The sequence below is a fragment of the Lycorma delicatula genome, chromosome 3, assembly GCF_047948215.1.
Source record: "Lycorma delicatula isolate Av1 chromosome 3, ASM4794821v1, whole genome shotgun sequence".
Classification (NCBI taxonomy): domain Eukaryota; kingdom Metazoa; phylum Arthropoda; class Insecta; order Hemiptera; family Fulgoridae; genus Lycorma; species Lycorma delicatula.
The window spans coordinates 61,242,515-61,268,468 of NC_134457.1; the positions used below are offsets into that span (position 1 = coordinate 61,242,515).

The window sequence follows — 25,954 nt, forward strand, 5'->3', positions numbered from 1 at the left end:
CCTGTAGATTTGCTGGTAGTCAGTCTGATATTAGGCAGTACTATTCATTTCCTCAAGTAATGCTCTCTTAAAATAATTCGTTTTAGAGAAAATATCTTAATGAAATTAAAAAAAGGTTTTCTTTATGAACTAAATACTGTTCCTACAAAAAAAAAAACTCCAGTGGATATATCTAATTTTAAATAACATTTTTCAAGTTTTTTTTGTTAGGCACTGCGCATTTTTTTTTGAACAGTTTGTAATCCCTGTTTCAGTATGACACTTCACTCTGCCCAGCCACTTTTTAAATAATATGGGGGAGACCAGGGCTAGTTGTTACAGGAGCAAGTAGTTTCAACTACTGCAGCTATTGTCCGCTAGGTACCAGCACCACCCAGACCGAATCACCATGTCCGTCCCAGACACAGGCAGTCTTGAATGAGTTTTGGCGTGGGAACGAGCCGTTACTGTGGTCTTCCTGTTGATAAATGTAAATTTTGTTTTAACTTCTATGAGTGCTGTTTGAAATCAACTCATCCACAAACAAGCGCATGTAAGTCCTTATTGACCGTACGACCGGATTAAGCATTTTATTAGCAATAAATTAGCAGTTTACAAAGCTAATTTCGCTGTCGCATCACAGCGTCTATAAAAGGAAAACAGAACATGGTAATGTTCCAATTGAATTGTTTAAACAGGAATCCGATAAGGTTACTTCTGGAATTTCAATTTGTCAAGCGGCCTTAATGTACAGTATAAACTTATGTCATTAAGCCGCTATATTCGCAAACAAAAGGAGGGCCTAACTACTGATGCTAGGTTTAAAAAGCCTTGACAACCATTTACTGATAATCAAGGGAAAGACCTTAAGGATTACATAGAATTTGGTTCAAAAATATATTTTGGGCTATCGACTAAAATTAGGTCCCTACCGTTTGAATATGCAAAACGAAACGGCATTGAAGTGCCTGACAATTGGAATGAAAACAACATGGCATGGTGTGACTGGTTAGCAGGACTTTTGAAGAGGCATAACAGATTGTCCATTCGATAGCCTGAAGTTATCAGCCTTGCAAGAGCGACGAGCTTTAAGTGGCATAATGTGTCGTTTTTTTGAAAACTTATCCCGTTTGTACGATAAACATAAATTTCAATCAAAAGACGTATGGAACGTTGATGAGACCGGTATAAATATAGTCCAGTGGCCTGGAAAAATAGTTGCTACAAAAGTGAAATGAGAAGACGCTGTAACGTGTAGAGAAAGGGGGGAGCTCTTAACCTTAACTCTATCAATAAATGCTCAAGGAAATTCCGTGCCACCCCTATTTATATTTCCTAGAAAACTTTATAAGCCACACATAATTGCAAATGTTCCTACTGGATGCATTGATGCATCTAATCCGAGTGGTTGGACTATTAATGTCGAATTTCTACTCTTTGTTCAGCACTTTGTGAAAAATATTACCGCAGCCCTTTCATTGCGGTATATGGCCCCTTTAAAAAATATTACAATGTAAATTGTGATTCTTAGATGAAGGCTCATCCACGTGAACCAATGACAATTTATAGCCTGCCTTATATTACAAGCGTATTCTTGCCAAATGCGATAACGCCGAAAAATATCTACTCCGGATTCGCTAAGACTAGCATTTGGCCTTTCAATCCTGAGGTGGACTACTTCCTTCCTTCGTATGTTTCAGACCGCCCCCAAAACAGTAATTGCGTTAACGGGGGGCAAATTGATTTCCCTTCACAAAATCCTGATATCAATTCAGCAACTCCTGCAGGTAGATCAGACCTAGATGAGTCTCTCGATGACCTTGAAAAATCATCTACTAAGGTCTCAATAATAAGGTGTATGTCCATGATTCTGAGGCCGCACAAGCGAGTCACCATATAAGTCCAGCAAACATTTGCCCCTACCAAGGCCAAAGAAAGGACAAATGTAAAAAAACCGAAAAGTGATGAAGAGTTCTACTTTAACCTCCACTCCTGTAAAAACTGCTCTAGAGAAGGTGGAAAAAGAAAGAGAAGAGAGAAAAACGATTACAGTTGAAAAGGCTACAGAAAAACTGTTTGAGAAAGGAGAAAAGAAACGAAATTATAGAAGCAAAAACCTTCGAAGATGCTGAATGATGACTCGGAAGATGAAGACACTTTGTGGTATGAATGCCTACGTTCATGGTCTTCTGCCGCACCAGGTGAAGAGTGGATCCAATGTTAGAAGATTGTGAACCATGTGGGCACAGTTCTCCTTAAATAAAATGAACTCTTCTTATAAATGCAGCAACTGTGAAGCTATGAGAACGATCAAGTTTCAGATGTAGATATGTCCGATTTGATGTGAGCTGCTTATGTTGTCACTCTAATTATTCATCCTAATTTTCAACGGTAAGATTTCTCTTTAGGTGTTAATATTGAGGGTATTTGTTTAAAAAATTGTCATAATGAGTTTCAAAATAAATAATTATAATTAAATATTATATACTGCTGCAATTAATTTACTTAATAATCCCTTGTACACTAAGTTATGAATGTGCAACTATTTGCCCTACTGCTGAAATAACTAACCCCCGTGACGGGGTACATTGTTATAACTTGCAGAACTTAAAAAAAAATTATTTCAATAAAAATCATTATGTAGGTATTTTTTGTATTGTGTAAAGGAAAGTCAAATAGTTGGCCTAATTAAAAATATATATACCAGCTTAACAACTACATAAAGCAAAATTAAAAAGAATGAAAATTGAAAATTGACTAGCCTCGGTTTCCCCTACTATTAGTATCTCTGATAGAATCAAAGATTTTTCATTTTGTGAATGGATAAATTATCTAGAAAAAAATTGAACAATGAATTGCATAACTTTCCCGGTTACGCCGTTCAAGTTGTACAATTCATTTTTATTGAAAAACATTAACAATGATTATTCCTTTCACAACAAACTTCCTTTTACATTTTTATGTAAAAATATTTATTTCTAATTTTATGATACGTAGTTACATTAATAAATACAAAAAATAAACTGATGAGATTATTTCTATATATGTGAAGAACTTAATAAAAGTTGCACGGTGGAACTATTGTTTTGTGTTCTGGTTCTTTTCCAAGAGTAATAAAAGTTATCATAATAAATTTCAATGTTATTGATTGAATAAAAACAAAAGTACAATACTTACTTCTTTGAATATATTTAAATCTTTTAATTTAAATTTTTCAAGCCAAGTTGCTCAACAAAATAAAGCAATAACGAAGTTTTTAATATTAGTATTAAGAATCACAATTTCGAAAACATGTTTTCAACTTTTTGAAGATTTGGGAACTCATGCATCAGAGAATTTTAATGATTAAAATGTTCAATAAAATTAATTTTAAATAAATTAAATCGAAATTTAAAAAGGTTTTATCGATTTTTTCCCCTCATTTAAAGCTTCCTCATTAGGAGAGAGATATTAAGTTATTTTAGTGACTTTATTGTTTAACAAAATACATTTTGAGCATTAAAAATTTTAAATTGTGAAAAAAGTTTTTTTTTAATTTTGGGGGCTCCCATACTAAAGAGGAAGCAACAGGGTAGAATAAATTTTTTAAGCGAATAATCTCTAAATGGTGATTGATAGTAAATTTAAACAAAGGACTTTTTAAAATTGTTTAAAAAATATAAACATATAGCCATAATTCTAAGTAAACAAAGTACTAATTTTCTAAGCAGTAAAATTTTTGGCTAATTTTCTTTTTCAAGAAATACTAAAGAGTAAGGGCTATAAAAAAAATTAAGATTTTTGCATAAAGTAGTAAACTGCGAGATGCATTTCAATTAAAATGAACTTTTAATCATTTTTTGTTATTGTAGTGGGATGGACAAAAAATCTTTTTAGTGATTTGAAGGCCTCTTATGTAGAAAATACAAGCAAAATAACTCTGTTAACTCCTTTTTCTAAAGCGATAAATATAAAGCGGTAAACATAGTAAAATATATATATATATATAGATATATAAAGCTATATATATAATAATTGACTTCATATATAGTTACGTTAGGTTGATGATTATTTAGTTAGAATTTAATAGAATATTCTTTATTTTTTTATAATTTCTATTTTTCTATTATATTTTAATAACAAACTGACTATATTAAATAAAGGTTTTTACTGATAAAATCGCTTAATCTTTTTTTGCTAATTATATGATCATTAATAACAGAATTACTTTGCAGCAATAAACAAATACCATATATATAAATAATCTTAGACTACTTTTTATTACAAATGGTAAGGGTAAAATGTACGATAATAAAGAGAGTTTGTATAAAATAATAAATTGTTGCCCTAATTCAGATAAATATTTAAAGTACTGAGCCGGATTAGCTTGACTGTATGTTAAATGAATTGGAAAAGTAGATCCATATTTGAGTAGTAGTTTGCGTTTTAAATATTCAAAAGGCGCACGCAACGCAGAACGCAAGTTAAAATAAATGTGAAATTTCCACATGATGGTATACCTTATCAATTACATACAACTCGCGCATAGACACACACAGAGAGAGAGAGAGAGAGAGAGAGAGAGAGAGAGAGAGAGAGAGAGAGAGAGAGAGAGAGAGAGAGAGACAGATATGTAAAATGTAGTTTTATTCCAGTAAATAAAACCGTGATGTCATTCTCTCCCCAATCCCCCGACATAGCAGTTGCCAGCTTGGCCGCTTGTCATTTTACTCACAGTAATCGTATACGGATGTATGTGATAACTCACAATAATTTATATGGTACCAACACCTCAACATTATCCACAGCGAAGCCAACAACGATAATCCTTTTACCTATAATGTACATACAGTTTTTACTGAAATATCGATCTAATTTTTATTACTAACAATTAAGGTGTTAGTATAATATTCCCAGTTTATGAAAACAGATTTTAATTTTAAGGATAATAATTTCAATTATAATATAAATAAAAATATTTTAAATATTAATTTATAAAAATTCTGGTGAAATAATGTTGTAATCGGATTTTTTGTGGTTATAAGTATCTCGCTGACTAGTTCGTATTTGGTTATAACAAGCCAATCAAAAAAATACCTGTTGAAATATTAAAAGAAAACAACGGTATCTATACCAAACCACAAAATTTTAGGCTCACAAGATTTTAAGTGCCTATGTAAAGAAGAAAGAGTGGAGAAATGACAAATTATTATTATTTATATAATTATATTTATTGATTAATTTTCTTTATTGGCCAAAAATAAATGAAGAATAGTCGTTAGTTTTTATAGGCTGAACCTGACTATATAAAGCAAAAATTTAGCTGAAAACAATAATTAAATAAATTAAAACACGTAAATGAAAACAAGTTGGACTTGAAAAAAATAATAAAACGGTAAATAACCTAAGTAGAATCAATTAAATAAAATGAATAAAATCTAACATATAAATTTTGTTCATTCTCTTTTAAAAAGCCTAAAGGAAGAAAGGTAGTAAACAAAAACGTTTGATAAAAAATAAAGAATAAAGGAAAGGGAGGTAGAGAAGTAGAACAAACTAATAAAAGAGAAATAAATGAAATTTATAATTAAACAGAAGTGAAATAAAATAATAACAAAATAAACAACAAAACATAAATAATGTGTGTAATTGCGCGATGTGACTCGTAGAAGGAAAAAATTTAAATTACATTACATTTTTAATCATTTAACTAGGTTAATGATTTTTAATAAAAATTGTGAGGCCTCCAGAACTGAGTTAAGCATTATTTAAACGGCGAAAATTGAACTGCAATCGTCGTTCAATTACTTTACTACTAACAATAGTCGTGGCTGAATAGTAACTCAATACGAGTATTAATTCACACACGAACAAATAAACATATACACATTTAGATATTTAATAACTAAATTATTCGTTTTTTTATTTACCAAGTTGTAATCATTTGTGGCACTAAATTCCACAATTTGGCTTTATATAAATAAAATTACGTATCTTATATAGTAAAAAAATTGGGCTGAAAACTTATTTCCAGTCCGTCTAGGAGCCAAGGAGTAATCTTTTGCTGGGATCTTCTGAGGATGGACGTTAATGAAATAACTAGTGAGCTTCGTACTCAGGAATTTAAGGAGGTGAAGCGAAAATGAAAGGCAAAGCGAAGTGGAAGAACCTTCACCTTCCCTTATCTTGACATTTAACCTTCCAGAGAAGGTAAAAGTAGGTTATCTATCGGTTCGAGTACGACCATTCATACCCAATCCACGGCGATGTTTCAAATTCCAAGGGTATGACACACTACAACGTCCTGCTCAAAAAGAGAGATGTGTGCTCGATGTGCTAAGGAAGGTTACAGTGATACTAACTTTTACCCACCGACTTGGTCTAGTGGTGAATGCGTCTTCCCAAATCAGCTGAATTGGTAGTCGAGTGACATTAACTGCCAAGAAAACGGGAAATGTGCGAACTGCAGTGGATCACATACAGCTCTCTCCCGGGATGGCTCAACTTTTAAAGAAGAGAAGGCAATTCTCAATATCTGGTACAGAGCAGAAACTATCCTTTTCAGCGGCACGAAGAGTATATAGAAAATTAATCAACTTTAACTTAGTTAAACCCGATATCTCTTTCGCCGCCGCGACATCTATAAAGTTGCTTTAAATACAGATAACGAACAATACGGATCCTGCTGTGGGTTGAAGAAACTTGTGCAGATGTTATCCGATCAACTTTCTTCACTTACAGCTACTATTTCAGAGCTTACTAAAATGAATTAAAAGTTGATAGTTGCAACCATTCCAAGCCCGTAGGGGAAGACACCCGCTTTGTGACGCTTCCGGTCGCCACCCCCTCCCCACCGTTCCTAATACTGATGAGCTTTAACGGGAGTCGTCTTTCGCCCTCTAACTTTTTACATCTCATAGTAATAAGTCAGGCCTCGTTGGGATGCCACCGATGTAAATGCCTCGGTAGACATTTACATTGATGAATTTTAAACTCAGCTTTTGCCTTCGCTGTAGGCCTCGTCCGGACATCTTGAATGTCCTACATCGTTGCCCTCTGAACTACCTAATCGAGTTTGCGGAAGCACGAACCCCGCGCCTAGTTCTACTTTTATTGATCCAATTTCTAGTTAATGTCTCAAAATTCGAGGCAAATTTAACAACGTACCACAAAAAATGTTGTTCGCAACAACGAAATTTATTCCTAGTTTCCTTAGCGAACTCAACTTCAGTTCATACCCCAGACTATAGTTGCATCCAGTGAAACCAACAGTTTGATCTCTCTGAAAGTTCCGGTCTCTAGAGTTTTATCTTTGCGGACAGAGGTAAATATAGCTGGTGGTAAGCCACCAAATAAGCTCCCTGTTAAGGGAGCCCACACAACCACCTCTTCTGGGATGTCGTCCAACTTCCCATTCTTCCAAATCTCCTCCCCTGTCACCTCGTATACTGGAGGATATGATTAAGGAACCGCCCGACCCGAGGGTATCGCAATTCTTCAAAATGAAAAATACAAAAAAGATAAACCAGATCACGTACAACTAATTTTTCATACATTTATCTGTATTTTTTATCTACCAACCTTTATGAACATTATTCAGTGGAACTTTAGAGGTCTTCGGTCCAGTATTGAAGATGTTATAGTGTTGATGTCCACACATGAGCCACCCTTTTTCCTGTTGTTGCTGTGAAGATTCCCTTCAAATTACATATCTGCAATTGTATCTCTCACCGAACTCTGAGTTCAACGCTTTAGAAATGTTAAATCTCCTCTCGCAAATTCCATCGCCGTCGATAATAGTAGGAGACTTCAATGCCCACTATATTTCCTAGGGCTCATCTTTCTGCTTCTCTCGAGGAAGTATGATAAATAGAGTGAGAAAAAACTTGGATCTTTGTCTACTGAATTATGGGTCACACACATTCATGTCCTTGTCATCTGGTACATTGTCCAACATCGACCTCTCCGTATGCTCGCCGAGTTTACACCCTCATCTGTTTGTGATGACTTCCACGGCAGTAATAACAGGCCAATTATTATTTCTTTCGGTGTCGACCGAAAAAAGTAAAAAAAAGGCTTTGGAGATGGATTGTTGAAAAGGCGGATTGCATCGGATACCACAAAGCCTTCCAATCATAATATGACGATGGCTAAGACATCCTCCATAGACATCCTTCAAGAGGAAAGTTTCAACTTTCCTCTTTTACATCTATGATACTTGAGAATGCTAATAGATATATCCCACAACCATCGGATTATTCTAGACCTCCTTCCGTTTCATGGTGGAATGATGATTGCCAAACTGCTATTAACAACCGACGACAGACACTAAGCAAATTTAACCGCAGGCGTACAACTGAAAATCTAAATTTATTCCGCAGGGCTAGAGCGGTATGCCGCCGAGTATTTTTGGACACTAAGAGGAAGTCATGGACGAAATACGTGAACACAATCTCACGCACTACTCCTACGTCTACTGTGTGGAAAGAGATCCGTGCAATTTGCGAATCACCGAAACAAATTATTCTCGGTCTTATTGATGAAGGAGAACCTTCATCATCTTCTGTAGTAGCAAATACGTAAGTAAATTCATTCCGCTCAGTGTCTCTGACTTCATCATATAATAACGATTTTCAGAGGTAAAAGATACAGACGGAAGCATTAACGTTAAACATTGGTGATTCGGTTGGCGAATTAAACGCCCCATTCCTATTCAATGAGTTGTCACAGGCCCTTAAAAACTCGCGTGATACTTCCCCGGACCTGACAACATTCGCCTCGGTATGCTGTCGCACCTTCCTAATTCGGCGCTACAACATTTACTGAACATTTATAATGGTTTATTCTCCGAACAAGTCTTCCGATACGGCTGGTCAGAAGCCATTGTCATACCAGTGCTTAAACCTGGTAAAGACAAGCAAACTCCTCAAGCTAACGCCCTACCTCCTTGACAAGCGTTTTATACAAAGTAATGGGTGACAAAGATGCTTGGACGAGAGTAATAATTGCGGTGTCAGCCATAACTAGAAACAAGGCAGCAGAGGAGAGTGGCAGGCAGTCTGGAAGTCTACAATTGACCTGTGGCGGACCGATGCCGGATGGCTGTGGGCGGCCAGCCTTAATCCATCGGGTTGGTCTAGTGGTGAACGCGTCTTCGTAAATCAAATGATTTAGAAGTAGAGAGTTCCAGAGTTCAAGTCCTAGTAAAGACTTAAGCTTTTAAACGATTTTAATGCAGTTTACTGTAAAAATTTCGTTTCCCCCATTCACTCGATCAAACACGAAAAAATTTTCTTCTCACTGATTTTTTTTTTTAATTTGATGGTTTTTGAAATCTAAAGTACACTGTCAAAAAGTAGAGTATTAAAGCTTTAATTTTTTTCGTCTCTCTAAGTCTCTTGGTTGCAAAGTTAAAGTAGTTTTAATACAATCATTTTTTATTATCAAATATAGGTGTCCCTTTACTTTTTTGTACTTCTATAGTAGGTATTTCATTTTAGTTTGAAATAACAGGAAAACATAATTTTTCCTTCCTAGACCGCCTGAACGGCCCCAATTTACTGTGGGCCTTCTACCGCCCCCCCTGAAGGCCTCCAGCGCCCACAAAAGGGAATTATCGCTCACTTTGAGAACAAATGTTAAAGATAATTAATGAAATGTATAAATAGTATTAATTTACTTCAAACTCAAGAATTTTAAGTTTTAAAAACGAACTGAAAATTCATTAAAGTACAACCAAAGTTATTTTACAAAATATTTGAGTGATTACTGATTTTGGATTATCCGAGTTTAATTAGTTTTGAACCACAACAAAATTATAATTGATACGAAAAAGATTAATCATTACTGATCATATACAGTAATACAAGAAGATAAAATATGATAAGTAATTATTTCTAACGTAGCATATGTTTGTACATTTATAATAAAAAAAGAAAGGAAAAAAAAAGATAAATAAGAAACTGGGTAGCAATCATTCAAATACTATACCGGATTTATAAAATCTCCGGAATACAAACGCTTATAATGCACCAGTGAATGAATGGTGAACCGCAGGCTTACATGGTACTTGGAGAAACATGACCTTTTATCTCCACAGTTTTGTTTCCGACAAGGACGATCTTCCATTGACCACTTAGTGTCATTGGAAACAGCCATTCAAAACGCTTTCTACTCCGTCAGCGTCTCGTCGCTATCTTCTTTGATATTAGAAAGGCGTACGGCCTGGCGATGTGGTATTCTAAATGCCCTCAAAGAATGAGAAGCATGGGCGATATACTTGGTTTTTTTTCGGGGTTTCTTAAATGACCAAACGTTCCGTGTTCGTATGGGAGATTCTCTCTCAGGTTATGTGTTATATATTTGAATTTTTGTGGTTCTGTGTTTTTGATTCTGTCATCCGAGAAGGGATCCTTTACACCTCTCTCGGACAAAAAAAAACTAAATAAATATACAGTTAATATAATATAAAGTTATAGTTAATATATAATATATAGTTATAGTTATATAAATAAATATATAGTTTTTTGTTATTATTTTTACTTTTGTTTCCTTTAAATAAATTTATCGTATTTTTACGTCTCCAACTGTGATATTAGTTGTAAGTTTTTACTGATATTAGTTTTAAGTTTTATTTCATTTTTTTAATTTTAGTTTTTAACCTAGTTTTAATTTTTATGTTAGTTATAGTTTTTATTTTAGTTTTTAGTCTTTGTGTTATCCGAGAAGCTGCTCTTTACACCCCTCTCGAACTATGTTAAATTTTATTTATTTTAAGTTAAATGTTAGATTTTAGCTGTGATATTAGTTGTAAGTTTTCTTTTTTGACTAGTCTTAGTTTCCCTAATTTTTTATAAAAAGAAAATTATTCCGGGCGATGATAACGCGTAAGCGCTTTTTGTCCTCCAAAAAAAAGTTATTAAATAAATACTCGGGTTTTCATTTTTATTTTAAGATTATTAAATCAAATTTAAATAATTAGCTGATCTCATGTTCATGCAATTTAACTGTCAGATATAGGGGTAACATATTCATACATTCATCCTTCGTCATGTTAAATTATATTGTTCCATTGTGTTTCATTAGTAGCTGGATTCTAGTGCTCAGCTCACTCGACTCACACTAAAACAAAACTCAAATTTTTGGATAACGAGCAAATAATCAAGGGGCTTAAGCAGTAACTTCTTTATGTTTAAATTAAAATAACAGATGAATATTCACTCATAGGAAATAAACTTGGCAGTTCAGTTGTTAGAATAAATATTAACACTCATTAAGCTACGATCCCGACTGGCCGGATAATTTTTTTAAGAGATTGTTATTTCATTATCTCACAAGGAAATTATTCTGTAGATAATATGCTACATAAATTAGAAATTAAACACAGCTTTGAGTGATGGCGCTCCATTTTACATGAAGCGTGATTTTATTCTTAGTTCTCAAAAAATGGTGCATTCTTGAAATTATTCTATTGTAAAAGAAAATAAGTAATTCCAAAATCCGTATACTAATATGTCTGCAGTGATAATAGTTCTTGTCTGTTATGGTTCTCGTAAATAGTACGGACTTTAAACTGAATAACGTCGACGTTTCTGTTCCAAATACTTTTAAAGCGGTATCCATCTTAAGAAGCACTTTTAACCGATAGTGGGGGGAAAAAAGTATAATTTTATCAATAATTGTATTAAAAAGATGCTAAATTTACGTGAGAAGTATAGTTTTCTATGCGTCAGTAAGTTATTAAAATATCATTGGAACACGTTTTTTAGAAAATCCAGCTTCAACAACTGCAAAATATTAGAGGCAATAAATGTATTAATATCAGGAAAAAGCTCTGGCTCATGCTGAATACTTGTATCTATAATAAAGATCCCCAGATTTCCCACTCCATAGGTTTCCAGCAATGTACTGATGAAATTATTTTTGTAAACATTCTTTGAGTAACAAATGCCAATTTTTAATTCTAAATTATTTGAATATTATTGTGTAGCATGCAAATCCCAATAGACCTATTATAGTCATTGTATTTTACAAATATATTCACATTAAATTTACTTCATTTTGGGCCAAAATTACCTGTCTATGCAAGGTATTAATGACACATTACTACTCTAAATAGACACTACTTATTTATTTAATTAGAGATTCATGAAAAAAAAATTAGTTACTACGAAAAAGCAATAGTAAAAACCGGCATTAAGATTGAACTGTCTATGCAAGGTATTAATGACACATTACTACTCTAAATAGACACTACTTATTTATTTAATTAGAGATTCATGAAAAAAAAATTAGTTACTACGAAAAAGCAATAGTAAAAACCAGCATTAAGATTGAAGAAACTAAAAATAAACGTAATAAGTTACAATAATTGAAAATAACTGAAATGAGCGAGGCGTAGGAAGGAGTGCAGAGATTGGAATCGTAGACACCAAGTTTTAAATAGTGTACAGCCGGCTGAATTGCTAAGAGAGCTAGTTTGGACATATTTTTAACTTATCGAGAAGATCTTTTGGATCCAAAATTTTGTGTGATTTTTTAAATTTACTACAAAAATGCAAGGATTACTCCATATACGTCTGTCATAATAAATATTATGTTTACAGTATATTTAATAATATATGGTGTGACATAGTAATACAAGTAAAGTTCTCTCAATTAACTGAATTTCTACATGTGAATAACAATAGAAGTATATGTAATACTCCTTTATTTTTATTTTAAATTTGTAAATCAGTGATGTTTTATTTATTCTTTTTTTTTTTAGCTACAATTGTTTTTATTATACAGCGCACTGTTGTACTGTAATCACAAAGCCAAAATCTAAATGTCCGTGATTGTAAACAGTTTTCAAAAAATTTCCATTAAATTAATATTTCAAAAGTATATAAATTATGAATCATATATAATTATATATTCATTCATCGTTTACAAATTTATTAGAAGACCGAACTAAAATAATAAGCAACCCATTTTTATAAACACATACTTTTATAAAAACCCGAGTTAACTAACATACCTGTGAAATTTGTACGTGGTCATATATGTTTAGTTTTCAATTTAAAAAAAACCAAACCAGTAAAAGATTTTTAGTAAAATACGAAAAAAAATTAGCTTCCATTTATTTTTTTAATTATTATTTTTTTTTAATATAAACCAGCGCCCTTCATTCGGTAACCGAGTTGTACATAATTTTAAGTAGGAAAGTTAAAAGGCAGTTTATTTATTATTAAAATACTTTTGTTAATTAATTTGAATCCGAACAAAATAAACAGGTATTACTTACTGACATCTTTTCTGTTGATTATTTATTTGTGTACACGCTTGTTTATTTTAAAAAATTCCTTTGTAAAATTTAATTAATTTATTAGTTTTAATACAATTTTACGTAAAAAAATCTATAAAATGTTAATTAAATAAACTTTGCTAAGTTACTTTGAGGTTAATTTCTTTATTATTACCTCAAAGTGGTTTATTTAATTTTTAAAGTTGCATCTAATCATGATTAGTCTCCATAAATTTTCCTTAAAAACCGCAAGTAAAATTTATGCTAACAAATTCAAAGTATTATTATGCGAATAAAATAAAGTATTTGAAAATTAGTTTAAAAGGTGTTTTGATCACATCTTAAATATTATTTATTACCAGATGAAATAAAATGAATTGGTAGAAAGTTGTATCATATAAAGAGTTACTGAACTACTAGCTTGTTTCTTTTTTACTTCTAACATAAACTCAATCAACTCATTTTTTTAGCTAAAATAGATATGTGTAATTTTTCTGATGAAATTACAAATATGTTTTAATAGATTATTTAAAATAATTCTAGAAAATTATTCCAGATTCCATTATTTTGTATTTTACTAATTACGATACTTAGTCATAAGTATTATGCTGCTTGAAGTTTAGCTTGCTTACTTACTTTCTCCTGTTTAGCCTCCGGGAATCACCGTTCAGGTATTACTTCAGAGGATGAATGAGGATGATATATATGAGTGTAAATGAAGTGTAATCTTGTACAGTTCAGTTCGACCATTCCTGAGATGTGCGGTTAATTGAAACCCAACCACCAAAGAACACCGGTATCCACGATATAGAATTCAAATCCATATAAAAATAACTGACTTTACTAGGACTTGAACGCTGGAACTCTCGACTTCGAAATCAGCTGATTTAGAAAGACGCGTTCACCACTAGACCAACCCGGTGGGTTTAAAGTTCAGCTTGTGGTTTTTTGTAGCCTATCGCTGAGCAAATGAGACTGACAATGTGGTGGAAAACAGATGAAAAGGAGGTAGCAGATGAAATGGTGACTCATACTTATAAACACTTGTGCACCAATTTTCCAATTTGATTGTGGAAACTTTGGTACATAGAAGGCTATCAGAGCCGGATAAATTGCATTCTGTAGCAAATGTTATGGGCTTTCAGAAAAGCACTTTCAGTTTGGTCAATTCCTCACAATTTTTTGAGATATTCGAAAAAAACTATAAAGCTGCATGTTAAACTTTTGAGGTGGAAAAGGGAGTTGAAGTAGTTTTTACTTAATGAAATGTAGATAACAATTTTCCTCTTGTTTGGAACTGTGTGTGCAAATTTCATCACGATCGGAATAAAACTGTAAATCAGTATAAAAGACAAATGGACCCACAAACATTATTCTTTATATATATAGATAATTATCTAATCAACATTTTTTTTTATTTTCATCTCACTATTGAGTATCTATAGTCTCTATTTTTACGAGAAATAAATAGGTGCGTTAAAATATAACATTTTGTTGATGTCTTGTTTGATATTTTGATCTCTTGTTTGTGATGTCTTGATGAAGGAATTTCCCCTGAATTCTTTTTTTTAACTCTGAAGTATTGTGTTTTTAATGTGAATCGATCAATCGTTTTATGTTTTACCTGAAAAGGATGCTACCTTTTCAATTAATCTTCTTTTTAAATAATTCGTAATCTATATAGCGTCTCATCGTTGTGTAAAAGTACTAATAATTTTGGATGGTTTTCTAATTTTAGCCAATATATTGCGTAAAATCTATCGATATATTCTTTAATCGGAATGTGTTACAAATCGGAATGTGTGAGTAACTGAACAAGAAATATATAAAGGTGAATTCTGTGATTATGCGGGTTTAATTAAAAACCGTTATAAAATGTCAATGTTTTAATTGATTTATTATTCCCTACAGATAAATTTTTTACGTCCAAATTTGTTTCTTAAAATTAATTATATATAATATTTGTTATAGGTGTTTAATATTTATCAGTAAAACATATATTAATGTTTAATTAATGAAACCAAGTTGAACGCTTTTAACGACTTGAAATTCATTAATTAAGTTCTACCTTTATACGTAAATTCTAACAGAGAAAATAAATTTTCAATTAAAAATCTATCGGAAAATGGATGTAACCATTTTTACAGCAATTAATTTTCTCCCTGTTTAATTAACACTAGCAACATTGTAGTAACAATAAAAATAATAATTATATTAAGTGAAGTAGATCAAGTTAATTAAAATTTTCCATTATAGTTCATGAAAAAAATGAATGGAATATAAGAAGTGAACCACAGAGGGCAAATTTACTTCTTTTTCGTGTTGTAAAATTTAGCAAAGTAATACGGCGTGGAAACTTGAACTAAATGTTTGTGAACATTTAGTTCGGGTTGTTAATACAATGAAAGTACTTTACTAGGATTGAAAGGAATAAAGCTTGTTACAGCTTATAATAAGTGTACGTAATAAGTATGTGAATATGTATTTTAAATAGCGTGCATGCATTTAGTGAAAGGTGGTGGTTGGTTTGAAACAAGTACATATTCGTAGAAGTTAACACGACGACGAAAATAGGGCTTTCTCTTTTATTAGTGAGATGGGAAAAGTACTGGCTGAATAAAAAAAAATACTTCCACTATTACTAATTATAAATTATTTATGTTAAAAGCAAAAGAGAATTGAATGAATCGATTAGTAAGACTGATTTACAAGACTTGTAATACTACTTATAGCTATCACCTTATCCGCGATATAATAATTGATTTCATTACCATACACGTTTTATTATTCAGAGTATCAAAACGGAAATTTTTTCTAATTTTTAAATGTAAACATTTTTGATTGAAAGAATTAATACTTTAAAAATTATTGATAAATGAGAATTGTAAGTCCAAATAACCCAAATTGAGTGGAAAAAATATAAAAACGTACACATTAAGCGTCAACTTAACATGAATTCTTCTTTTAAAGGCATTTTAAAAAAATAACCTTAATTCATAAAAACTAGAGTTTTATTTTAAAGATGTTATATTTTGCAAAGGTTTTACTTTATATAAGTAGCATAATATCCGAAGTATTCTATAATAAATGAAAAGCTTAAAATTTACCTTTATAAAAATAAAGAAATAAAGATAAATGAATTGACATTTTAGCAGTATTAAAAAAAAATCAATTTAGGACAAACAATCAACTTTCATACAAATATCAGATTTAATAATTACATAATTAATCAGGTTCTAAAAATAGAATTCCGAGAACAAATTGTAAAATATTCTTCGTAGGAATGACGAATGTTTTCAAGAACATTACAAGCATTTACATTCACACACCCATATATATATATATATATATATATATATATATATATATATGGGTGTGTGAATGCCCACATATATATATACTAGCGGACCCGACAGACGTTGTCCTGACGTGGCATTGTTCTGTAATAAATACAAAACACATAAATATAAGTAACTTATTTAAGTTAAAATTAGCAGGAATGTGGATGAAATTTCATTAATATGACTATTAGTACGACTATTATCATTTTGTGATTGTTATAATATTGTAATGGGTTTATTGATGAATTATGTGTAGTATGGTTAATATTTATTTTCACTAAATACTGAGATATCTGACGAAAATCGAAACCTCGTAAAATTAATAATTAGTGTAATTAATAAATTTTGGTACTTACGTATTAACGCCACCGCAGCTACAGCTTTATTTAAAAACTAAGTAGTCAATCGGATTTCGGTGGAAAATGGGCCGATATAGAGTTTAACATAGATTCAAAACAGTCTCTTTATTAATTTTAATAATGGTTATTTATATTTATTTATTTTATAAATATAATTTAACCAAACTTAACCTACGCTCGCTTCGCTCGCTAACCTTGACTTATTAACAGGAGTGTTTTGATTATTTAAATAATAAATAATTGCAATAATTACTGAATTTATTAAATAAATACTCAAAAAATTACGGTATTAATTAGTCAAGGTTAGGAAAATATATAAATATAAATAACCATTTATTAAAATTAATAAAGAGACTGTAAATTTTCCACCAAATCCGATTGACTACTTTGTTTTTAAATAAAGCTGTAGCTGCGGTGGCGTTAATACGTAAGTGCCTAAATTTTCATCCAGTTACTTCTAATTTTCACTTAAGATCATTTTAAAAAAGTACCTCCTGCATTTTTTTTTTAATTTAATAATTTTGAAGTTTCATAACCATGTGATAGCTTAATTAATCAATTAATAAAAAATTAAAGCACTGTAAAAAAAGCAACGTTGTTACAATTTTATTAGAAATTTTTATGATTTTTCTCATTCTTTATTTTAACATCTATTTTACCAAATTTACCAACAATAATACATAAATAAATAAATTAATTAAAAAAACATTTTCTATCGGATCAAATTGTGAATCTAAACCATTCTCGAATCACCTTAATCACACACACAAAATTTCATCAAAATCAGTCCAGCCGTTTAGGAGGAGTTCAGTGACATACACACGCACAGAAGAAATATATATATAAAGATATATATGTATAAAATTATATGTAATATATCTATGTATTATAATTATATGCATTTATAATTCTAAACAAAATGGTGTAAGATAAGTTGAATAAAACAAAGAAAAATTCGAATTTTATTTAGAAAGAGTATATTACTACGTTGTCAGAAAAGTACTTATTTTAATGTAAATAAAACTCAAATTCTTTTTTGGTGATATGAAAAATCTGTTAACACAAAATTTACTGTTAAAACTTACTAAGAAAATTTTAAAAACTTGAAATTGCACAATAATTGTAAAATAAAAAAACTTAGATAATGTTTTTATTAATAATAGAAATACAATAAATTGTATTTCTAATACACTGTGTGTGTGTGTGTGTGTGTGTGTGTGTGTGTGTGTGTGTGCCGCAGGACTACGTAGTGGGATAGGTTTTATTCCTAGTGATAATCTTCCTTGTGCAGGATCTATTGCAATCGCGTACGACGCAATTGCAATAGATCATGCAAATGATGCGGTCGATCTTAGCAATTGTCGATGACTGGATTGTAGCCATGCAAAAGCTTCAGCCTGAATTTATTCAGTACGTGGATGCACATATAAAAGATTAAAATAAATCCGGCGAAATCTACCCACGTTACCTTTGCGACTAAAAGAGGAGACTGCCCTTCAGTCTACCTGGATAACGTTGAAATTCTTCATACAACTAGTGTGAGATATCTTGGCTTACATCTAGATCGACGTATGACGTGCAGAAATCATGTACTGATGAAGAAGAAACAGAAATTCTAGTTTATAGCTTACGGGCAAGGGTTCTCAGTTGTTTCTCTCTGACAAGGTCCTTCTATATAAGACTTCCGTTAAACCAATATGGACGTACAGCCCTGGGGGACGACTAGTGACGGCATTATTAAAGTGATCTAAAGGTCAGAGAATAAGATATTGAGAAAAGTGATCCAACCGTCCTGGTTCATCAGAAATTCTAACGTGCATGAATACCTGAGGATTCCATATGTTCGGGATGAGATTGTCCGTCTCAGTTCTAAATACATATTTAGATTGAATAGAAATATAAAACCCTTTGCAAGATAACAGGAATGACATTAGACGATTGAAGAGGGTTCATGTGCTGAGCCTTAATTATGATCTATTTGACTATTTTCATGTTTGTTTTTTCGGTATATCTTTTAACAGTTTTTCTGATTATTTTTTTAAATCTTATTTTTGTTGTTTTATCGTTAATACTGTTTGTTTATAACTATTTAACGCTGATTTCATTATTTCATTTGTCGCGTGCAAACTGAAAGCGTTGCTCAGATGTAGTCCTTAGATTGAACAAATTATAGAATCCAGTGATGATAGTGTTTTGGAAAAATTGTTTATTGGATTTTACTTGTTAATATAAGTATGATGATTAATATGAGCGTTAATGTTTATTATATTCTTTTACTGTTGGTTTTTGTATGGGATCGTTTTTTGTTTTATTGTAAAAAAAAGTATGGAAATCTTTGCATCTGATTTCAGTTCATGGTATTCATCAGCTGATTTTCGCTATCAATGTGATTTTAGGTTTGTATAATTATTTATTTGTCCCTAAGTACGGTTTAAAAAATGTGTCACTTTTCCTAATGTGACATATTTAAAACTTTTCATGCCCTTTTCCCTCACGCTTTATCAAAAATCAGAGATTGTATTTTAGATAACGAAATAGTTACTTTGGCTTATAAGTTCTAGGAAAATCAAATTTTTTTAATTTCAATAGTTAAAAATTTATGGGGTTAATGACTTTTTAAAAAGATTATTTTATATAAAGTATAATGCAATTAACATTATTTTATCATTATTACTCGTGTACATATTTTTTTTTCTAAAAAAAATGTGCTTAATTACTGTAATGAAAGATCTAGGCAATGAAAATTTAATTTTCACCCTTCTAAGATTGAATGTAGGAACATATTAAAAAAAGAAAAAAATAACAACTTTCCATTTCCGTTCATTTATTAGCGAAGGTTGTTGTAATAATATTAAAAAATAAAAATTAACGTTATTATTACTGAAAGTTAATTAAAAAGGAAAAGAACGTACGTTAATAAAGTAAAAAATTGGGTAGGAGGGAGTCATTTATTTCTTCGTAACCAATCGCCAACTCATTTTAGGCCAACTGCTTGGTAACGTACACAACTTTCGCTATAAATCACCTGCATTCTGTAAAGGAATTAATACTTTATTTCTGTTGCATGCTACATGCGCACATGTTTCATTATCATCTATGAGATGATAACTTTAATTTAAATTTATAACAGATTTATTATACAGTTATTTTAATTTTCTAAATATCGCAACGGTATTGTAAATTAAAAACCTCGCCCTAGAAAAATTTATTTAATATTACGCCTGTGTTTAGATTCATTTCTGACTATATTTACATAATTAGTTAAGCTCTCTTCAAATTAGTAAGATTTGAGAGAATATACATAACGATTTTAATTTACAAATGATCATTTAAACATTGCAGTTCTGACCGTCGAAAGAAATATAAGTATCGTCATAAATTCAACGACGATTACACTAAGTAGAGGTAATATATTCATATACTAGTATTTATATGAAGAGTACATTTCACTTACTTTGTATTGAATTTAATAAAACTAATCTCTACAGGAAAATTAAATTAACAAAATAAAATGTAAAACGGGATAGTCGGTCGTAAATGATTGTAGTTTAGCGAAAAAAGCAAAAAAATCATCTTACCGTGTAACTTTCGTAAGTTTTATTCAGGAATGCTGGTTATCACTGTCGAACGATCCCCATTTTTTATTTTATTTTATAAAATTTGTTGTTTTTTTTAATTAAAAATACAAAGTGCACCCTAAAGTTAACATACTTATTTACAAAGTAGTAAAATTTTATCAAACTCTCAAGCCTACTGTAAGGAAAATGGGAAGAAAAAATAGATCCTATCAATTGTATAAGATTATTAATCTTAAAAATAAAACGCATATAGAAATAGTAGTAAATAAATATAGTAATAGTTTTGTCGACAGATAAGTAATAAAATAGACTTGTTTTCCGTTTATTAAAAGAATTATTATTCATATTTACTTTGAAGGTCAAGTATAATTTATTATCATTATTTTTTTTAAGTTACTATGACAATAGATACAGTAATCGTCTTTTTTTTTGTTTCTATACAAATATTACTAACTTTATAATAGCGGGTGTCATTATCTAATCAAAAGATATCAGGTCTAAATTTCTCTCATCTCACAACCAGTTGGATTCACCACAACTAGCTATCGTGTAGCCTATTCGATGTGAACTAGACATACATTTCACGAACACGGACCGCATAATCCAGTCACGAGGCTCGAGTCCTTGAGAGGTCATAAAGGTGTTTGACTGTTGGTCTTGCTGTTTACGTGCATATGTGCACTTTCAAATTTCTTTTCTTTAATTCTGGTCCTGTTCGTATCCAGCGTTATAAATCGTCTTATTTTACTTGAATATTTGAGTCGTAAAGTCCATACTTCATTTCAACAACTATAATAATTTTCTTTAACCCTATTTTCAAATCTCAGGATTTACTTAATTTATTTATTATTATTGTTATTGAAGGTGTTAATTTTAAGTTATTTAATGAGAATTTTCTTCTTTGGTACGCTTCATTACCTACTTTAAAAACAGTTACTTTATGATTTAAAATTTATTATTTTTCTGGAATGTCGTTCTAATTCTAAATTGATTTACTCGAGATTAAACTACTTTAAGAGACTTAATGTCGATAAATAATTCATCAGTTAGTTTTGGTTCTAAGGGGTTACCATTCCCGAGATATTTTCTTTAACTTAACCTCAATAATGATAATACTCTGGAGAGTTCTTAAACTTTCCAGTGAAATCTTTTCCAGATAAATTACCGTTGTAGGATGTAATAAATAATTTTTTTTTATCAATTTTATCAGAGATCATACCAACTTTTATTCTGTAGATTTTAAATTTAATTGTAGTTAAAAAAGGCAAATGTATTATGAATATTAATTTCAAATTACTCTAGCAGTATGTTTTGAAGAATTTAATGAAAGAATAACTGCTTTAAAGAGGCCACTTGCTTAAGTGCTTTTATATTTATGCCGCCCTCGTCAATCAATCAATCCTTTAACTGTTAATTCATCAATTATAATTAATTCTTCTAGAATTCATTCTGAATTTTATCATCCACATTGGTTTTATCTCTTAAGTTCATTATTTACTTAATTTTATCAAGTAATAATTTCGTTAAGCTTAATATTTAAAAAATTTATTCTATTTATAAGTTAAATATTAATCGTACAATTCTGTTGATCGGAAAAGACGGAAGTATATGTCGGAATTTTAATAAAATATGAAACTAGGTTGGTGGGCTATATAATAAAGCAACCGTGAAGTTAAAGTGGTTGTAGAAGGAAGTGAAGAGGGTAAAACTGTAACGGAAGAAAAAGAATATAATACATGAAATAGATAAATTACGTATGTTAGTAGTAAAAAAAAAAATTGAAATCAAAATATTAACATGGAATTTAAAAAAAAATCTGGCAATTGCATCAAACCAGAAAATTTATGATAAAACTCAGAAAATTTCAAGTACATTATGTGTTAAGAATGTCTCTTTTTTAACTTTTCTTCTTAGATTGTCACCATTTTGATTATTTTTCTTTCCTCTCTTTCGATTTACTTCAGTATCACAAAACGGATAATTAGCAGGAAGAAAGAAAATATAATTTTTTGTATACTTTCGTTGTGAATTAATTAATTATCGATAAACATGATAGTTACTCTAATACTTATCCGGATAAATCTTCCCTTATTTTGTTTTAAATAAAAATCAAATTTCTCAAACTTTTTCTTGTTTTCAGTTAAGTATTCTTTTATAAATTTCGCAGAATTAAATTTTCTACAAATTTTGTTACTAAGTTAACGTTGATAGAATTTACTGGCAAATTCTATCCAAGTAAATTTCCACCGAACCGAAAAAGTGCGTTTTTAAGTAAACGTTTCTTGGAAATTAGTGAAGATATTCTGAAATTAATATTTTTTGTTAATTTTTCAGCTCAAAAATCATTTAATTATTTTTTTCCGTAATTTGTGTTCTAAGAATTTAGTGTAGTCTCATTTTTACCACTGAATTAGAAATCAAGAGAAAATGTTGCTACTTGCAGTTCAAAAAAAAGAAGCGTTTCCTTATCTATGTTTATATGAACTCTTTCATTTATTTTTATCAGCAGAACACATCTTGTAATTGCTTATGTTTCTTCATAGTACACGCTGGGTAGTCGCGAAGAAAAGCCAGACTATTTTTCATTGCTGCTGTTAGCTGTTTAGACAAATTAAATGCTAATAGAAATGAACCAGATATTTGGTACACCTTCGGGTGGTTTTTTTGGGAATTCTTTTCCCGATAAAAGAGAAACTACTACCAGCAATAAAATACAATTTTCATAAAAATGTGACTAAAATAAAAGTCCTCGAATTTTTTTTGCTCTTGACTAAAATAATTTTATTATTAATAGATTACAGTCTCTTAGAAGGTTGTAGATCTTCAAGAAAAAAAAATTTCCTGACAATATTACTTTTTTAAGTAAACTGTTAATTTTTACGTACCTAGAAATATGCTTTCAGACAACCTTTTTGACTAAAGAACTAGGTTGTAGTTCTTGAGAAATCTTCTGAAAGCAAATTTAGAAAGTAATTCGTGACTTTCCTAATAATTATCTTACAAAGAGTAAACCTCATTTTATCTTGTTGATCTAAGAATTTTCTTTCAAATGGTAATTCTGATAAGAGTCATAGTACATTTGAGTCTGCAGGGAATCAAATAAAAAATTATGCTCTGATAAACTAGAATTTTATTAAAATACATACGAGATTGTAGGTAGAATATCACAAAACGTTATATATAATAGTTGAAGTTTTCACTCGTTTAAATTAACGTAATTTTGTTGTATAAACAAATGAAATGTACTAATACTTTAACGATTCACTTATTTTGAAATGTTAGCCAGTTTTTTTTTTTTTGTCTTCAGTCATTTGACTGGTTTGATGCAGCTCTCCAAGATTCCCTATCTAGTGCTAGTCGTTTCATTTCAGTATACCCTCTACATCCTACATCCCCAACAATTTGTTTTACATACTCCAAACGTGGCCTGCCTACACAATTTTTCCCTTCTACCTGTCCTTCCAATATTAAAGCGACTATTCCAGGATGCCTTAGTATGTGGCCTATAAGTCTGTTTCTTCTTTTAACTATATTTTTCCAAATGCTACTTTCTTCATCTATTTGCCGCAATACCTCTTCATTTGTCACTTTATCCACCCATCTGATTTTTAACATTCTCCTATAGCACCACATTTCAAAAGCTTCTAATCTTTTCTTCTCAGATACTCCGATTGTCCAAGTTTCACTTCCATATAAAGCGACACTCCAAACATACACTTTCAAAAATCTTTTCCTGACATTTAAATTCATTTTTGATGTAAACAAATTATATTTCTTACTGAAGGCTCGTTTAGCTTGTGCTATTCGGCATTTTATATCGCTCCTGCTTCGTCCATCTTTAGTAATTTTACTTCCCAAATAACAAAATTCTTCTACCTCCATAATCTTTTCTCCTCCTATTTTCACATTCAGTGGTCCATCTTTGTTATTTCTACTACATTTCATTACTTTTGTTTTGTTCTTGTTTATTTTCATGCAATAGTTTTTGCGTAGGACTTCATCTATGCCGTTCATTGTTTCTTCTAAATCCTTTTTACTCTCGGCTAGAATTACTATATCATCAGCAAATCGTAGCATCTTTATCTTTTCACCTTGTACTGTTACTCCGAATCTAAATTGTTCTTTAACATCATTAACTGCTAGTTCCATGTAAAGATTAAAAAGTAACGGCGATAGGGAACATCCTTGTCGGACTCCCTTTCTTATTAGGGCTTCTTTCTTATGTTCTTCAATTGTTATTGTTGCTGTTTGGTTCCTGTACATGTTAGCGATTGTTCTTCTATCTCTGAATTTGAACCCTAATTTTTTTAAAATGCTGAACATTTTATTCCAGTCTACGTTATCGAAAGCCTTTTCTAGGTCTATAAACGCCAAGTATGTTGGTTTGTTTTTCTTTAATCTTCCTTCTACTATTAATCTGAGGCCTAAAATTGCTTCCCTTGTCCCTATACTTTTCCTGAAACCAAATTGGTCTTCTCCTAACACTTCTTCCACTCTCCTCTCAATTCTTCTGTATAAAATTCTAGTTAAGATTTTTGATGCATGACTAGTTAAACTAATTGTTCTGTATTCTTCACATTTATCTGCCCCTGCTTTCTTTGGTATCATAACTATAACACTTTTTTTGAAGTCTGATGGAAATTCCCCATTTTCATAAATATTACACACCAGTTTGTATAATCTATCAATCGCTTCCTCACCTGCACTGCGCAGTAATTCTACAGGTATTCCGTCTATTCCAGGAGCCTTTCTGCCATTTAAATCTTTTAATGCTCTCTTAAATTCAGATCTCAGTATTGTTTCTCCCATTTCATCCTCCTCAACTTCCTCTTCTTCCTCTATAACACCATTTTCTAATTCATTTCCTCCGTATAACTCTTCAATATATTCCACCCATCTATCGACTTTACCTTTCGTATTATATATTGGTGTACCATCTTTGTTTAACACATTATTACATTTTAATTTATGTACCCCAAAATTTTCCTTAACTTTCCTGTATGCTCCGTCTATTTTACCAATGTTCATTTCTCTTTCCACTTCTGAACACTTTTCTTTAATCCACTCTTCTTTCGCCAGTTTGCACTTCCTATTTATAGCATTTCTTAATTGCCGATAGTTCCTTTTACTTTCTTCATCATTAGCATTCTTATATTTTCTACGTTCATCCATCAGCTGCAATATATCGTCTGAAACCCAAGGTTTTCTACCAGTTCTCTTTATTCCGCCTAAGTTTGCTTCTGCTGATTTAAGAATTTCCTTTTTAACATTCTCCCATTCTTCTTCTACATTTTCTACCTTATCTTTTTTACTCAGACCTCTTGCGATGTCCTCCTCAAAAATCTTCTTTACCTCCTCTTCCTCAAGCTTCTCTAAATTCCACCGATTCATCTGACACCTTTTCTTCAGGTTTTTAAACCCCAATCTACATTT

General features: G+C 31.0%; 1 protein-coding gene across 1 annotated transcript in view; it reads left to right on the forward strand.

Moving 5' to 3' along the window:
• Nucleotides 1–25,954, forward strand: part of LOC142321633 (uncharacterized) — a 61,858-nt gene that overhangs the window by 12,588 nt on the left and 23,316 nt on the right. The window lies entirely within an intron of this gene.